The 10,965-nt window shown below is 38.2% G+C and overlaps 2 long non-coding RNA genes and 1 pseudogene across 4 annotated transcripts; 1 reads left to right on the top strand and 2 right to left on the bottom strand.

Moving 5' to 3' along the window:
- Window positions 1-861: 861 nt before the first annotated feature.
- Window positions 862-959, bottom strand: LOC145587093 (small nucleolar RNA R71; annotated as a pseudogene).
- A 2,271-nt stretch (window positions 960-3,230) lies between these two features.
- On the bottom strand, window positions 3,231-7,106 carry LOC145584991 (uncharacterized). 3 transcript variants are annotated; one of them, XR_014100489.1, is made up of 6 exons: window positions 6,850-7,106; window positions 6,013-6,403; window positions 4,918-4,985; window positions 4,572-4,755; window positions 4,398-4,487; window positions 3,231-3,485 (listed from the first exon to the last, which is right to left on the bottom strand). It is a non-coding gene; the product is annotated as an uncharacterized LOC145584991 (long non-coding RNA). The 3 variants fall into 3 exon arrangements; XR_014100490.1 differs by having other exon boundaries at window positions 4,595-4,755; window positions 6,850-7,100; XR_014100491.1 differs by having other exon boundaries at window positions 4,617-4,755; window positions 6,850-7,100.
- A 476-nt stretch (window positions 7,107-7,582) lies between these two features.
- LOC145584990 (uncharacterized) lies at window positions 7,583-10,758 on the top strand. Its single transcript, XR_014100488.1, has 3 exons — window positions 7,583-8,015; window positions 8,172-8,543; window positions 10,522-10,758. It is a non-coding gene; the product is annotated as an uncharacterized LOC145584990 (long non-coding RNA).
- Window positions 10,759-10,965: the final 207 nt, after the last annotated feature.

The following is a 10,965-nucleotide window of genomic DNA, read 5'->3' as shown; positions in this document are numbered from 1 at the left end:
CACAGGCCGTGCCATTCCTGGCGGGCCGCGTGCCATGCTGGGCCGTGCCACGTGTCGTGCTTGTGGGTCGTACCGACGTGTCGACCCACGGGCCAAAAGTAGTGCCGCCCGCCGTGCCCGTGCCAGATTTCAAGTTTTTTGTTCACGGAACGACCCACAAGTAGGTAGCCGTGCCGGGCTTGTGCCGCCTGCGTGCCGGCACGGCCCATGCCCACCTTTATTTATTATAGTTGTTGAGTCTATTCCATCTTATTTGAAAAACACAAAAAATTTTCTCTTTTAGGCTACATTTGTAGCCGTGCTACTAATATTTTCCTTTGAGATTGTATGCATAGGGCACGAGGTCGGATTTTAGTGTCATTTGATCCGAAAATTGAAAGGACTATCACGAAGATAAGGGTTGCCAATTGATCCTTAAGCTCTAGCCCTCCAAGTGAGGAAGAACATCAAGAAGAAGAACGAGAAAGCATGGGTGCTAATCCGTCAATAGCATTGAAGGAGTTAGGAACTCCGGGAGCTTATAGGTTTGAAAGTGGAATTACTCCTCCTACAACTTCGGCAAATGATTTTGAGATTAGACCGGTAATGATCACAATGACAGAGAAGCGTCAATTTAGTGGAGCAAAGCATGAGAGTCCCCTCAACCATCTAAAAGAATTTGAGAAGTATTGCAATACCATCAAGGTGAATGGGGTTACTCAAGAGTTCATTCGACTTAAACTTTTCCCTTTCTCTCTAATTGGACATGCTCTAGAGTGGTTGGACAAAGAGGAGAAACCAAACTCTTTGAGGACATGGGATGAAGTGACAAAGGAGTTTCTATCTCGTTTCTATCCACAAAAGAAGACGCCTGAAGCAAGGACGCTCATTCAAAGCTTCAAGCAAAAGGGGAATGAGAGCTTATATGAGGCATGGAAAAGGTATAAGAAGTACCAAAGAGAATTCCCACATCATGGGATTCCCACCTATCAAATCATCCAAATCTTCTATGGAGGTCTAAGCCCTGAAGGAAAATCTTGTCTAGATGCCGAAGCCGGAGGACCTACTATGAACAAGACAGAAGAGGAGGTGGTGGATATAATCGAGGATGTAGTAAGACACTACATGGATACAAGATGGTGATAAAGAGTCGACAAGCAAAAGTGGTTCTACGGTGTATTCAATCGACCATCTCAATGCCATTAACAATTTGTCCTCTCAAATTTCAAACTTGGGAAAGGAGATGACCTCGATCAAAGCAAAGCTTGAGAGTGCTTCGTCACAAACACTAATTCTTCCCTCTCACAATAAGGGGAGAGGTACATCTTCTAACTCAACTCTTCCTTCTACTTCAAACAATATGCCAAATGGTTGTTTGTTTTGTGATGTGTGTGTCGTATGACCATGATGCTTCTAATTGTCTAAATGCTTTTGATAATTGATGAATGTGAACAAGTGAACTTTGTTTCAAACAACAATGGGCAAAGATTTGATGGACAAAGGAATTTTGGGTATATAAATTCTAGCCAACAAGGGAACTTTGATAATTATAACCAAAATGGAGGTTAAAAAAACCAAGGAAATCAAAATTTCCGAGGCAACTATAACAATCAAGGCTATAATAATCAAAGTCAAGGTCAAGGGTATGGAAACCAAAGCCAAAACCAAGGCTATGGTAACCATCATCAAAACAATGGCCAAAATCAAGGCCAGGATAATTGGAGCAACCAAATTTGGGGTAATTTTCAAAACAACAATCAAAGGGGACCCCCACCCGGATTTGCTCCAAGAACTCAAGGCAATGGTGACAATTCCTATGCCCAACCTTCATCTTCTAGGACTAATTTGGAAGAGATCATTGAGAACCAAACCAAGATTTTGAACACTTACATGGCGGTGAGTGATAAAAAGTTCAATGAGATGATGACACATAACAAAATGCTTGAAATACAAATCACTCAATTAGCTAACACCTTGAAAGATAGTGCTAGCCCTTCTTCTTTGCTTTCTTATGGAGTTGATCCTAAAAAACCGGTCTATTCTATCACCACTAGGAGTAGTGAAGTGCTTGAAGAGGGTGTTTCTAGGAGAAGCGAGGAGGGTGAGAAGGTGAGTGATTTATGTGGAGAGAAAGAGCTTGATGTGTCAAAGAAGGAGAGTCAAGATGCCAAAGAAGAAGTGAGGATTGAAGAAAAATTGCATGAGGATGTGATCAAACCCAAACTTCCATACCCCCAAAAGTTCTTGAGAAATAAGATTGATGGGCAATTTGGGAGATTTCTTGATATGCTTAAGGAAGTTCATCTTTCTATCCCTTTCACCGAGGCTTTGACACAAATGCCAAGGTATTCTAAGTTCCTTAAGGAAATTTTGAGTGGCAAAAGAGAGTGTAATGAGGTTGATTTAGTGAAAGTTAGGGAGTGTTGTAGTGCTCTTATCCATAATGACTTACCCCCAAAGATGGAAGATCCGGGGAACTTCTCCATCCCTTGCAAGATTATTGGAAAAATATTTCAAAATGATTTTTGTGATCTTGGTGCTAGTGTTAGCATAATGCCTTATTCCGTTTTTAAGAAGCTTAAGTTAGGTGAGCTTCTTCCAACCAACATGACCTTATAATTGGCCGACCCTTCTATTAAGTTTCCCAAGGGAAGAATTGAGGATGTCCCCCTCAAGATAGGTGAGTTTACAATTCCCGTTGAATTCATTGTGCTAGAGATTGCGGAAGATGACAACATTCCTATCATTATAGGGGAGACCATTCTTAGCTACTTCGGGTGTCTTGATAGATGTGAAAGGTGGCATGATTACTTTGTGTGTTGGTAATGATAAGGCTAGTTTTAAGCTCAAGTCGATGCATGAGTCTCTATCCTATGTTCAAGGAATTATGTGCATTTCCTTCGAATGATAATGCTTCACTAGAAGAAAAAGAGAAATGCACACCAGTTCAAAACCGGCTTTGCGCACCGATTTTGAACCGGTGCTTATTTGAGGGACTCCAAAAACATCAGTTTTTGGCACCGGTTCAAAACCGGTGCGAAAAATAATTATTAGCACCGGTTAACCGGTGCCAATATTGCCTACAATTTTTCTAAAAAAAAAAAAAAGTTATTTGCACCGGTTATTAACAGAACCGATGCTAATAATGCCCAAAAAAAATATTTTTTTTTTTTTTTTTTTTTTTTTTTTTTGCATTTTTTTCACCTATATGCCAGCACACAATTGTATAAAATCATATTATACCTAAAACACATATCTTTTTATTAATAACTTGTAGTTTTACACTTTTCATCCAAAAAAAATTTGAAAAATTACAAATATAGAAAGACCAGAATAGCAGAACAGCAGCAGCCCAGTAGCAACGCAGCAGTAGCTGTAGAGCAGAACAGCAGCAGGGGCATAGCAGCATCTAGTCTGCAGACAGAGCACCTGGTTGGTCCAAGAGTCTTAGCCTTGTTTCCTCCGGTAGCACGGAGCTGAATGTGGAGAGCAATGATGCCAAGTTCCTATAATCCGAAGAATATATTCACAACATCAACAAGCAGTCAACGGGTATGTTAATTGTTATGTCCAGGCAGTATAATCAAAGGATACATAGTATAGTGGGGCTTCCTTTCCATTAACCAACTACCAAATCAATAAGAGAAACTATTTTTCTTCAGATAGTAAGAGGGTACTATCTCTTTGATGTAATACATTACCAGGATTGCTAACCCACCATTCACACAAATTTTTTTTAAAAAAATAGAGATTGCCAAACAAGCACTTATTTGACACAAAATTACCTAACTTTATCCAAAAGGGTCTCTTTCTTTTCCTTTGTTTCCTTCAGCTTTCACTTCTTTGTTTCAAATATCATACTGTAGTAGTATCACAAAAGATCTAAAAGGCTGCATCACTGCCTTAGTGACTCTTTGAAAGCCTATAATATCATACTAAGCAAGATGAGTGCCAATGCCAACTGCCCATCAAAACCTAAAAAAGGCCATTATCTGAAACTTTGACTTGACTTAATGTCTTCGTTTCTACTCACACTTCATATAAAAAGGCATCTAACAAGATTTCAGTGGACTTTTTCTTTTTATTTTGAAGGAAGACTTCAGTGGACTTAACTTCTCTAAATTTACCTATCATTAACTTTGCTCTAATATATGATCGAAATCATCTCAAAGGTAGTCAAGAAAGGTCTAATTTAGCCATGTCTAAGATAGTAAGATATATACAAGAAAAGGAAATGTGACCAAATCTCAGGAACTCAACATAAGACAAGTAAATTATTAATCAAAATTCAAAGAAGTCAAGGAAATGCATTTCGTAAAAGTGTAATTAAAAACATTAGGATCTGCAAGCTTTTACAAAACGCATTGACACCAATGATAATCAAGCAAAAAAAGAATATTGGTAAATAGTCAACATACCCTCACTTGTTTCACATAAGGAACTGGAACTATAAATCCCTATCTCCAAGGGATCAAGATAAACAAAGGCCAACATCTCAACAGACCAATCTGTATATGCATTGAATAACATGCTCCAATTAGTAACAAAATAGAAAGAAAAAAAAAATAGTAAAGCTGAGGGCAAAATAATACAGATAGGAGGAGGTAGTAGCAACAGCATTAAAGATAGAAGCACACAGTAGCAGCAACATGGAAGCATCAGTAGCAGCACATAAGCAGTAGCACAGCACAGAAGCAGCAGGAAAGAAGAGAAATGCAGCGTACAGTGGGCGCAATTGAAATTTAGAGCTGATCTGTTGGGAATGAACTTGTCCAACTGCCAAAATGAATCAAAATAAAACTGATTCAGATGTAAATAATGGCATCAAAAAAATCCCCAATTTAATATTTCAAATTGAACCACCCAAATAATTGATTTAAAACACTGAAGCCCATAGACTTATGGCAAGAATTAAGCTGAAAATAATGAAGTATTTACCCAATGATGAGCCTTGGCACAATATAGAACATTTATTCCATAATACAGAAGACGAAACCATATTGCACCTGTTAAAACATGTGAGCAAGCTCAGTTACAATGACCAAAATAGCAAAACAGCAGCAGCATAGTAGCAGAACATCAACACAGAAGCAGAAGCAGCCTTGGCAGAGTAGTAGCAGCTGCAGCCTTGCTAGGGAAGCTGCAACAGCAGCCTTGGCAGGGCAGCAGCAGCTGCAACCTTTCGAGGCCAGCTGCAGCAGCAGCCTCAGCAGGGCTGCGGTAGCTGCAACCTTGCCAGGCCAGGCCAGCTGCAGCAGCAGGCTCGGCAGGGTAGTAGCAGCTGCAACCTTGCCAGGCCAGCTGCAGCAGTAGCCTCGGCAGGGCAGCAGTAGCAAATTCAGCAAATTCACCTAATGAATTACGTATAGCAAATTCAGCAAAATATATATATATATATATATATATATTTTTTTTTTTTTTTTTTTTTTACACCAAAAACTGAAGTAGCAAGAATTAGTATCTTATCTCAAATTACACTAATTTCTACAACACTTAATAGAAAAAAACAACAGTGCTAACAGAATTTCAAAATGCATCATTAACACATGTTAATAACAATAAGATGGTAACCCAAATTGAATGTGATATTGGCATTTACTCAACTCAAATTATACCAAAGCATAACCAATTCAATTTCAAGAGAGCCAAATTACACCAAGCATAACAATTTAATGTGATACTGGCTCCCTTTCTACTCAAATTACCACCCCCAAACAATATAATCAAAACCTATTTCAAAATCCACTTTGAAATTAGTTCCTTTCAACTCAAATTACACCAAAGCAAATCAATCCCACTTCAACACAATCACATTTACCATCAAACTACACCAAAAAAAACCAACATCGACATCAATGGAATTCAGTAATTCATCATCGACACATTTAAAATTGGCCACCTTTTAAGTCAAATTAAACCAAACCCTAATCAAAACTTCATCATAATCATAAACACCATAATTCAATCACAAATTTGAATCAAACCCAATTATATAAATTAAAAGGGGAATTAAATTAAATTAAATGAACATACCCTAGTAGTTAATCAAAAGTCCCCTTTCTTCCACAACCCTTTACGAACATAAAGATCACACTGAGGAATCCTTCGCAATACAGCAAGCATAAGCCCAATCGACAAATCCGCAACATCATCAATCAAAACAACAGGGGTATTTGTAACCTTAATTCCTCTTTCATTAAAAATAGAATTAATAACCCTAACATAGAGAAAAGAAACAAAGCAGCGGGTTTAGCAAGTAGTTCGCGTTTGACTCTTCGACCTACACCAATCTTCACAGCTAATCTTCTCTCTTTGCCTTAATCCACACGCTTCCAGCTATCAGGCTCAGCACCAGCCCACTACGAATCGGAGTCATCCTTCGAAGCTTTAGCTCTACTTCTCCCCTTCCCACCAACACCACCACCTCCGCCACCAAAAGAACAAATCACATCAGAACTCACAATATATCACAATTGAACTTCATAAATCACAAGAAATGTAATTTCTCAAAGATTTGATGATCATAAGTCCAACAATTTTCCCCAAAATTTCTCAAAATACCAATCAAAAAAAAAGTGCGGCAGAAAATTCTAAAGCCCAAAAGGCGGAAACAAGATCGAGATTCAACCATTCATTTTTCCATTTTTCAATTCATGAAATCAAAAAAAAAAAAAACACACAAAAACATTGAACTCAAAAAATCTACAATTGGAAAATGGGATCTAACGAAAACCCTAGAATTCAACTTCACCACATTCGAAATTCGTGCTCAATCCAGCTTAAATCGGGAGAATTGCATAAAATCAAAGATAAAAAAGCTCAAAAACATATGAATCTCAAATCTTATCTAACATTTGCAAGCAATTATACCTCGAAATCGACGAAAGAAAAAAGTGGAAAAGGAAAAGTCGAGATCTTCGCTGTCACCCGAAGAAATTCACAGATGCATAAGAACGGCGGCAGGGTGGAATGAAGGGCGGTAAGGTGGAGAGAGAGGAGAGAGATCTAGTTGAGGAGAGAGGAGAGAGGAGAGGGAGAGAGCGAAATATCGAGGAAAGTGAAAGAAAAGGTAGGGTTTTTTTTTTCATTGCCACCGGTTCAAACCGGTGCCATTTCACCAATTTGGCAACGGTTTGGTTTGAACCGGTGACAATTCTTTTATACTAATCCCGTCTAATTTTTTTGCCACCGATTTTTAAGAACCGGTGCTAATAACTCAATGTCAAAATGTGTTTTCTACTAATGCTTGCATAATTGTGTCTTCTACTAATGATATGCTTGTAGCTTGTGATGATGTTCCTATAAGTGTTGAAAGCATGTTGGTTAGTGAAGATGTCAGGGCCTTCAAAGGTAGAGGATGAGGATGTGATTGAAATACTCCCTCCGTGTTTTTTTAAGTGACACACTTTTCATTTCGGGCCGTGTTTTTTTAAGTGACACACTTCCATTTTAGGAAATACTTTATAATATAATAATGTAAACTGGTCCCCATTCCCACATAAAAAATTATTTCACTCTTCTGCAGTGGTCCCCATGTAAATAATATTTTAATGCTACCCTCCCCCCACCCCACCCCCTCTCGTTATTTTCTCTATTATTTTCGAACTCACCCTTATCACCCTTATTTTCTCTCTCTTCATATCTTGAAGCTTGGACTCAAATCTGTAAAACCCTTAATCCTCAACTCACTGCTAATTTCCTTCAATTGTTGTTGTAGTTAGGCCGTCAATTACTTTCCACACCATTTCAGAACCCAATAAAAATAATTACAGAAAATTTAGGTTTATTTTGTTTGCTCGAATTTGGGGGTTTTAACAAGCAACAAATCCAGATCTAAGAGGGGCAATGCAGAGACCGGTGGTTATCTACGCTGTATTTTAGTGAGTCGCTTTGAATTGACGAAGTAGTTGGTACGTAGCAACGATGAATTGTTGAGGTTTCTCTGTAAACCCCAATCTGATGCTTAAGACGAAACCCTAAATCGATTTGGGGCTTTTTCAAGCAATTGGTGTAGCTCAAAGCTTCTGCATTGTTTGGTAAGTTGTGTAATTGGCTTTATTTAAGGACAACTGATTGTAATTAAATTAGATTTGGTTCTAAGTCAATATCTATAAAATGGTAGAGAATTGAAATTAGAATTGCGAGCCAATTAAAAAATAATTGACTTTTTACATGGTAATTATTGCTTGTAGGTTAATGGTATAATGGAATCGATGCAAGGTGGTTCATTGTCGGAAAGTGATGGTGGTGAATTTACCCTAAACACCCCGTCGTTTTCTCCTCCTTACTCTCAACCTCCTTCTAAGGGTGTTGTAGTCCCAGATACACCAGAACATGTCTGGACCACTCCCCAGAGAGAATTGATTAAGAAAAGAGAAGTGATGATGAATTTATCAGACAGGTTAGAGGGAAATATGAAGTGGCTCTCTCCACAAAAAGTTGAAAGGCCTTGTGAAATACCGTCACCGCCTTCCTCTTATGAAATACCGTCACCTAAGTTTAATGAAATACCTGGGCATGAAATGTTACGACTGCTTGTACCAACGTATTTCTATGGAAAATCAGTTAAGTAATTATTGTCATTATCGGCTGATGCTCTATTGTTATTATTGCTCTGTTGTATGAAAATATTGGTTTTATGTGAATGACTAATGAAATATGGCCTTCCTCAATGATGATTACCTGTATAGTATTTCAATTTGGATATGCATGACTTCAAAATACATTGATCCTTATTAGGAATGTAAAGTTGCATTGATGTGTTATTGTTGTTGTCACTTGCATGTGAATTGAAATGGAATATCCTGAGAGGCATAATCACATTTATATAACAAAAAATTTATCATTAATTTCCTACCATATTACAATCACTTGACATTACAATTTCCTACCATATTGTCTTTCTAAAGTAGTACCCAAAAAGTTGTACATACATTAGTCAATTATACAAAAGCTTATCCACATTCAACTCTGATACGTGCGTGCTAAATTCATCCATAATGCACCTCTAAGATACTTAACACTAAAGACCTACTAAATACATATTACTACATTACAAAAAGCATCTGCAATGTTGGCTGAGTGTTGTATTTGGGCAGTGCTTCAAAACATTTACTGCTGCTCACCAAGTTCCTACTTTGGCAGCTTGGAACCCATCTAGTATTTCCTGAACAAGTTTTGTGGGTGGGGATAAAACAGTAGGTAATATGCGTTGCCTGGCTAAGCTTTCCTTAGCTATGTGTTGTAAAATGTAGTCATTGCCCCCCTTAGCTTTCATAATTTCAATCATGACTAGTTGCAAGCTCAAAAATACCCTGTTCCCCCTAACCGGAGAGAATTCATTGTATGCATTTTTCACATTCCGTATCAACTCTTGATAATTTTTAGGGGTTGTTTGATCCTTGAGACATTGAATAGCATTAAAAAAGCCTAAATCTAAAACATTTAGGTATGGACTGTTAGGTGGTTGAAACACCAACCTTATGTCTTTGTTACTTGCCTGAACTGCTTCCAACCATTTTGCATCATCAGTTTTTATATGTGGTGTTGCATTATCTTGCTGAATGAATATTGGTCCTTGGTGACTTGCTGGCCATTTCTCTAAAATTGCTGGTAAAACCCTCCTGATCAGCATCATTCTGTATGCTTCTTTGGTGACTGAAAGTATGGGTTTTAACTCAGGGGTTCCCGCTGGTCTATTTTTGCTTTTTTTCTTTGTCGGCGCCCACTTGACAAATGGTAATATTCCCAGTTTGCCATCAAAAACACAAACCCCTTCAGAATTGAACCATGGTCGTGCAACTACAACAAGGAACATGACTTTGCTAATGAATCTGTTACTTTTACAAGTCCTGTAAGGCCTTTTCTCGCACGGTGTCAAGTAAAACTTGTGCTTGCCCTTTGTCATGTAAAACCACTTCTCATCGATGTGAATGGTGTTGAACATGTCTTCAAACACCGGATTTTCATCAAAACTACTTTCTGCAATTGCCTGCATGCACCAGTTCAGCCTTTGTGTTTTGTTTTGCTCAATAAGTGATGGCTTTATGGCGTTGTTGTGTGGTTTAAGCTTGCCTTCCTTTATCAGTCTTCTGATAGTGGTTGTGGACACATTTAAGGCTGCAGCACAAGCTCTGATATTGCCCCTTTTCAAATACGGAACTGCTTGTATCATTTCGATAGTCAGTCTAATTTTTTTCCTCCCACATTTGAACTTCTTCGATTGGACATTCATGGACTCACCTGCCTGCATGTTTTTCTTTGCAATTGCCCAAATTCGTTGTACTGTGGATCTTGAGCAACAATATATGGCTGCAACCTCCTTCATAAGCCCACGATGAACGTTCCCGGATTCTGCTCGACCGAGTATCCATTCTGCATTCTTTGTTCGATTCTCAGATGTCAGATTTTTTTTTTAATACAGACACATTATGGATGATTGTTAAATGAAAAATTGAACACTAATCTACCCTCCCCCCCACCCCCCCATCCCCAGCTTTTTTTCAAGTGATTTCTTCTTAGCTTTTCCCTCTATTTTTTCAGGTTTGTGGTGGAAAAAATCAAGTCTGCATTGAATGCTATGGTATTTATAGCATGGAGCTGAGTAGTTGAAGTATTAGGAGGGAAATGAAAATTTTTTGAAGTCGTAAATTTCAAGTTCAACAATTGCTGAAAACGTATGAGGGAAATGAAATTTTTAGATTTTGAATTTTAAGTGTACTGTATGTGTAATATGTTGGTGGCAAATAAGAAGCGCCACTTTTCCTTTCCCTCCAAAGTGCTTTTATTATGACTGACAACCCCCCCCCCCACACCACCAAAAAGATGGTCCCCACTTGCAATAGTCATGAATAAAATAATTCATCCACTATCTTTTCTTTTCATTATTTAATTACTCAGCTGCCCCACTAACCTAATATTTAATTGAAGTCAAATAAAGTGCCATAAACTACGTGCCAGTCAAAGTGTGTCACTTAAAAAAACACG

The sequence above is a fragment of the Chenopodium album genome, chromosome 16, assembly GCF_948465745.1.
Source record: "Chenopodium album chromosome 16, dcCheAlbu1.1, whole genome shotgun sequence".
Classification (NCBI taxonomy): Eukaryota; Viridiplantae; Streptophyta; class Magnoliopsida; order Caryophyllales; family Amaranthaceae; genus Chenopodium; species Chenopodium album.
The sequence above is the reverse complement of the archived record's forward strand: the minus strand, read 5'-3'. Positions and strand labels throughout refer to the sequence as shown.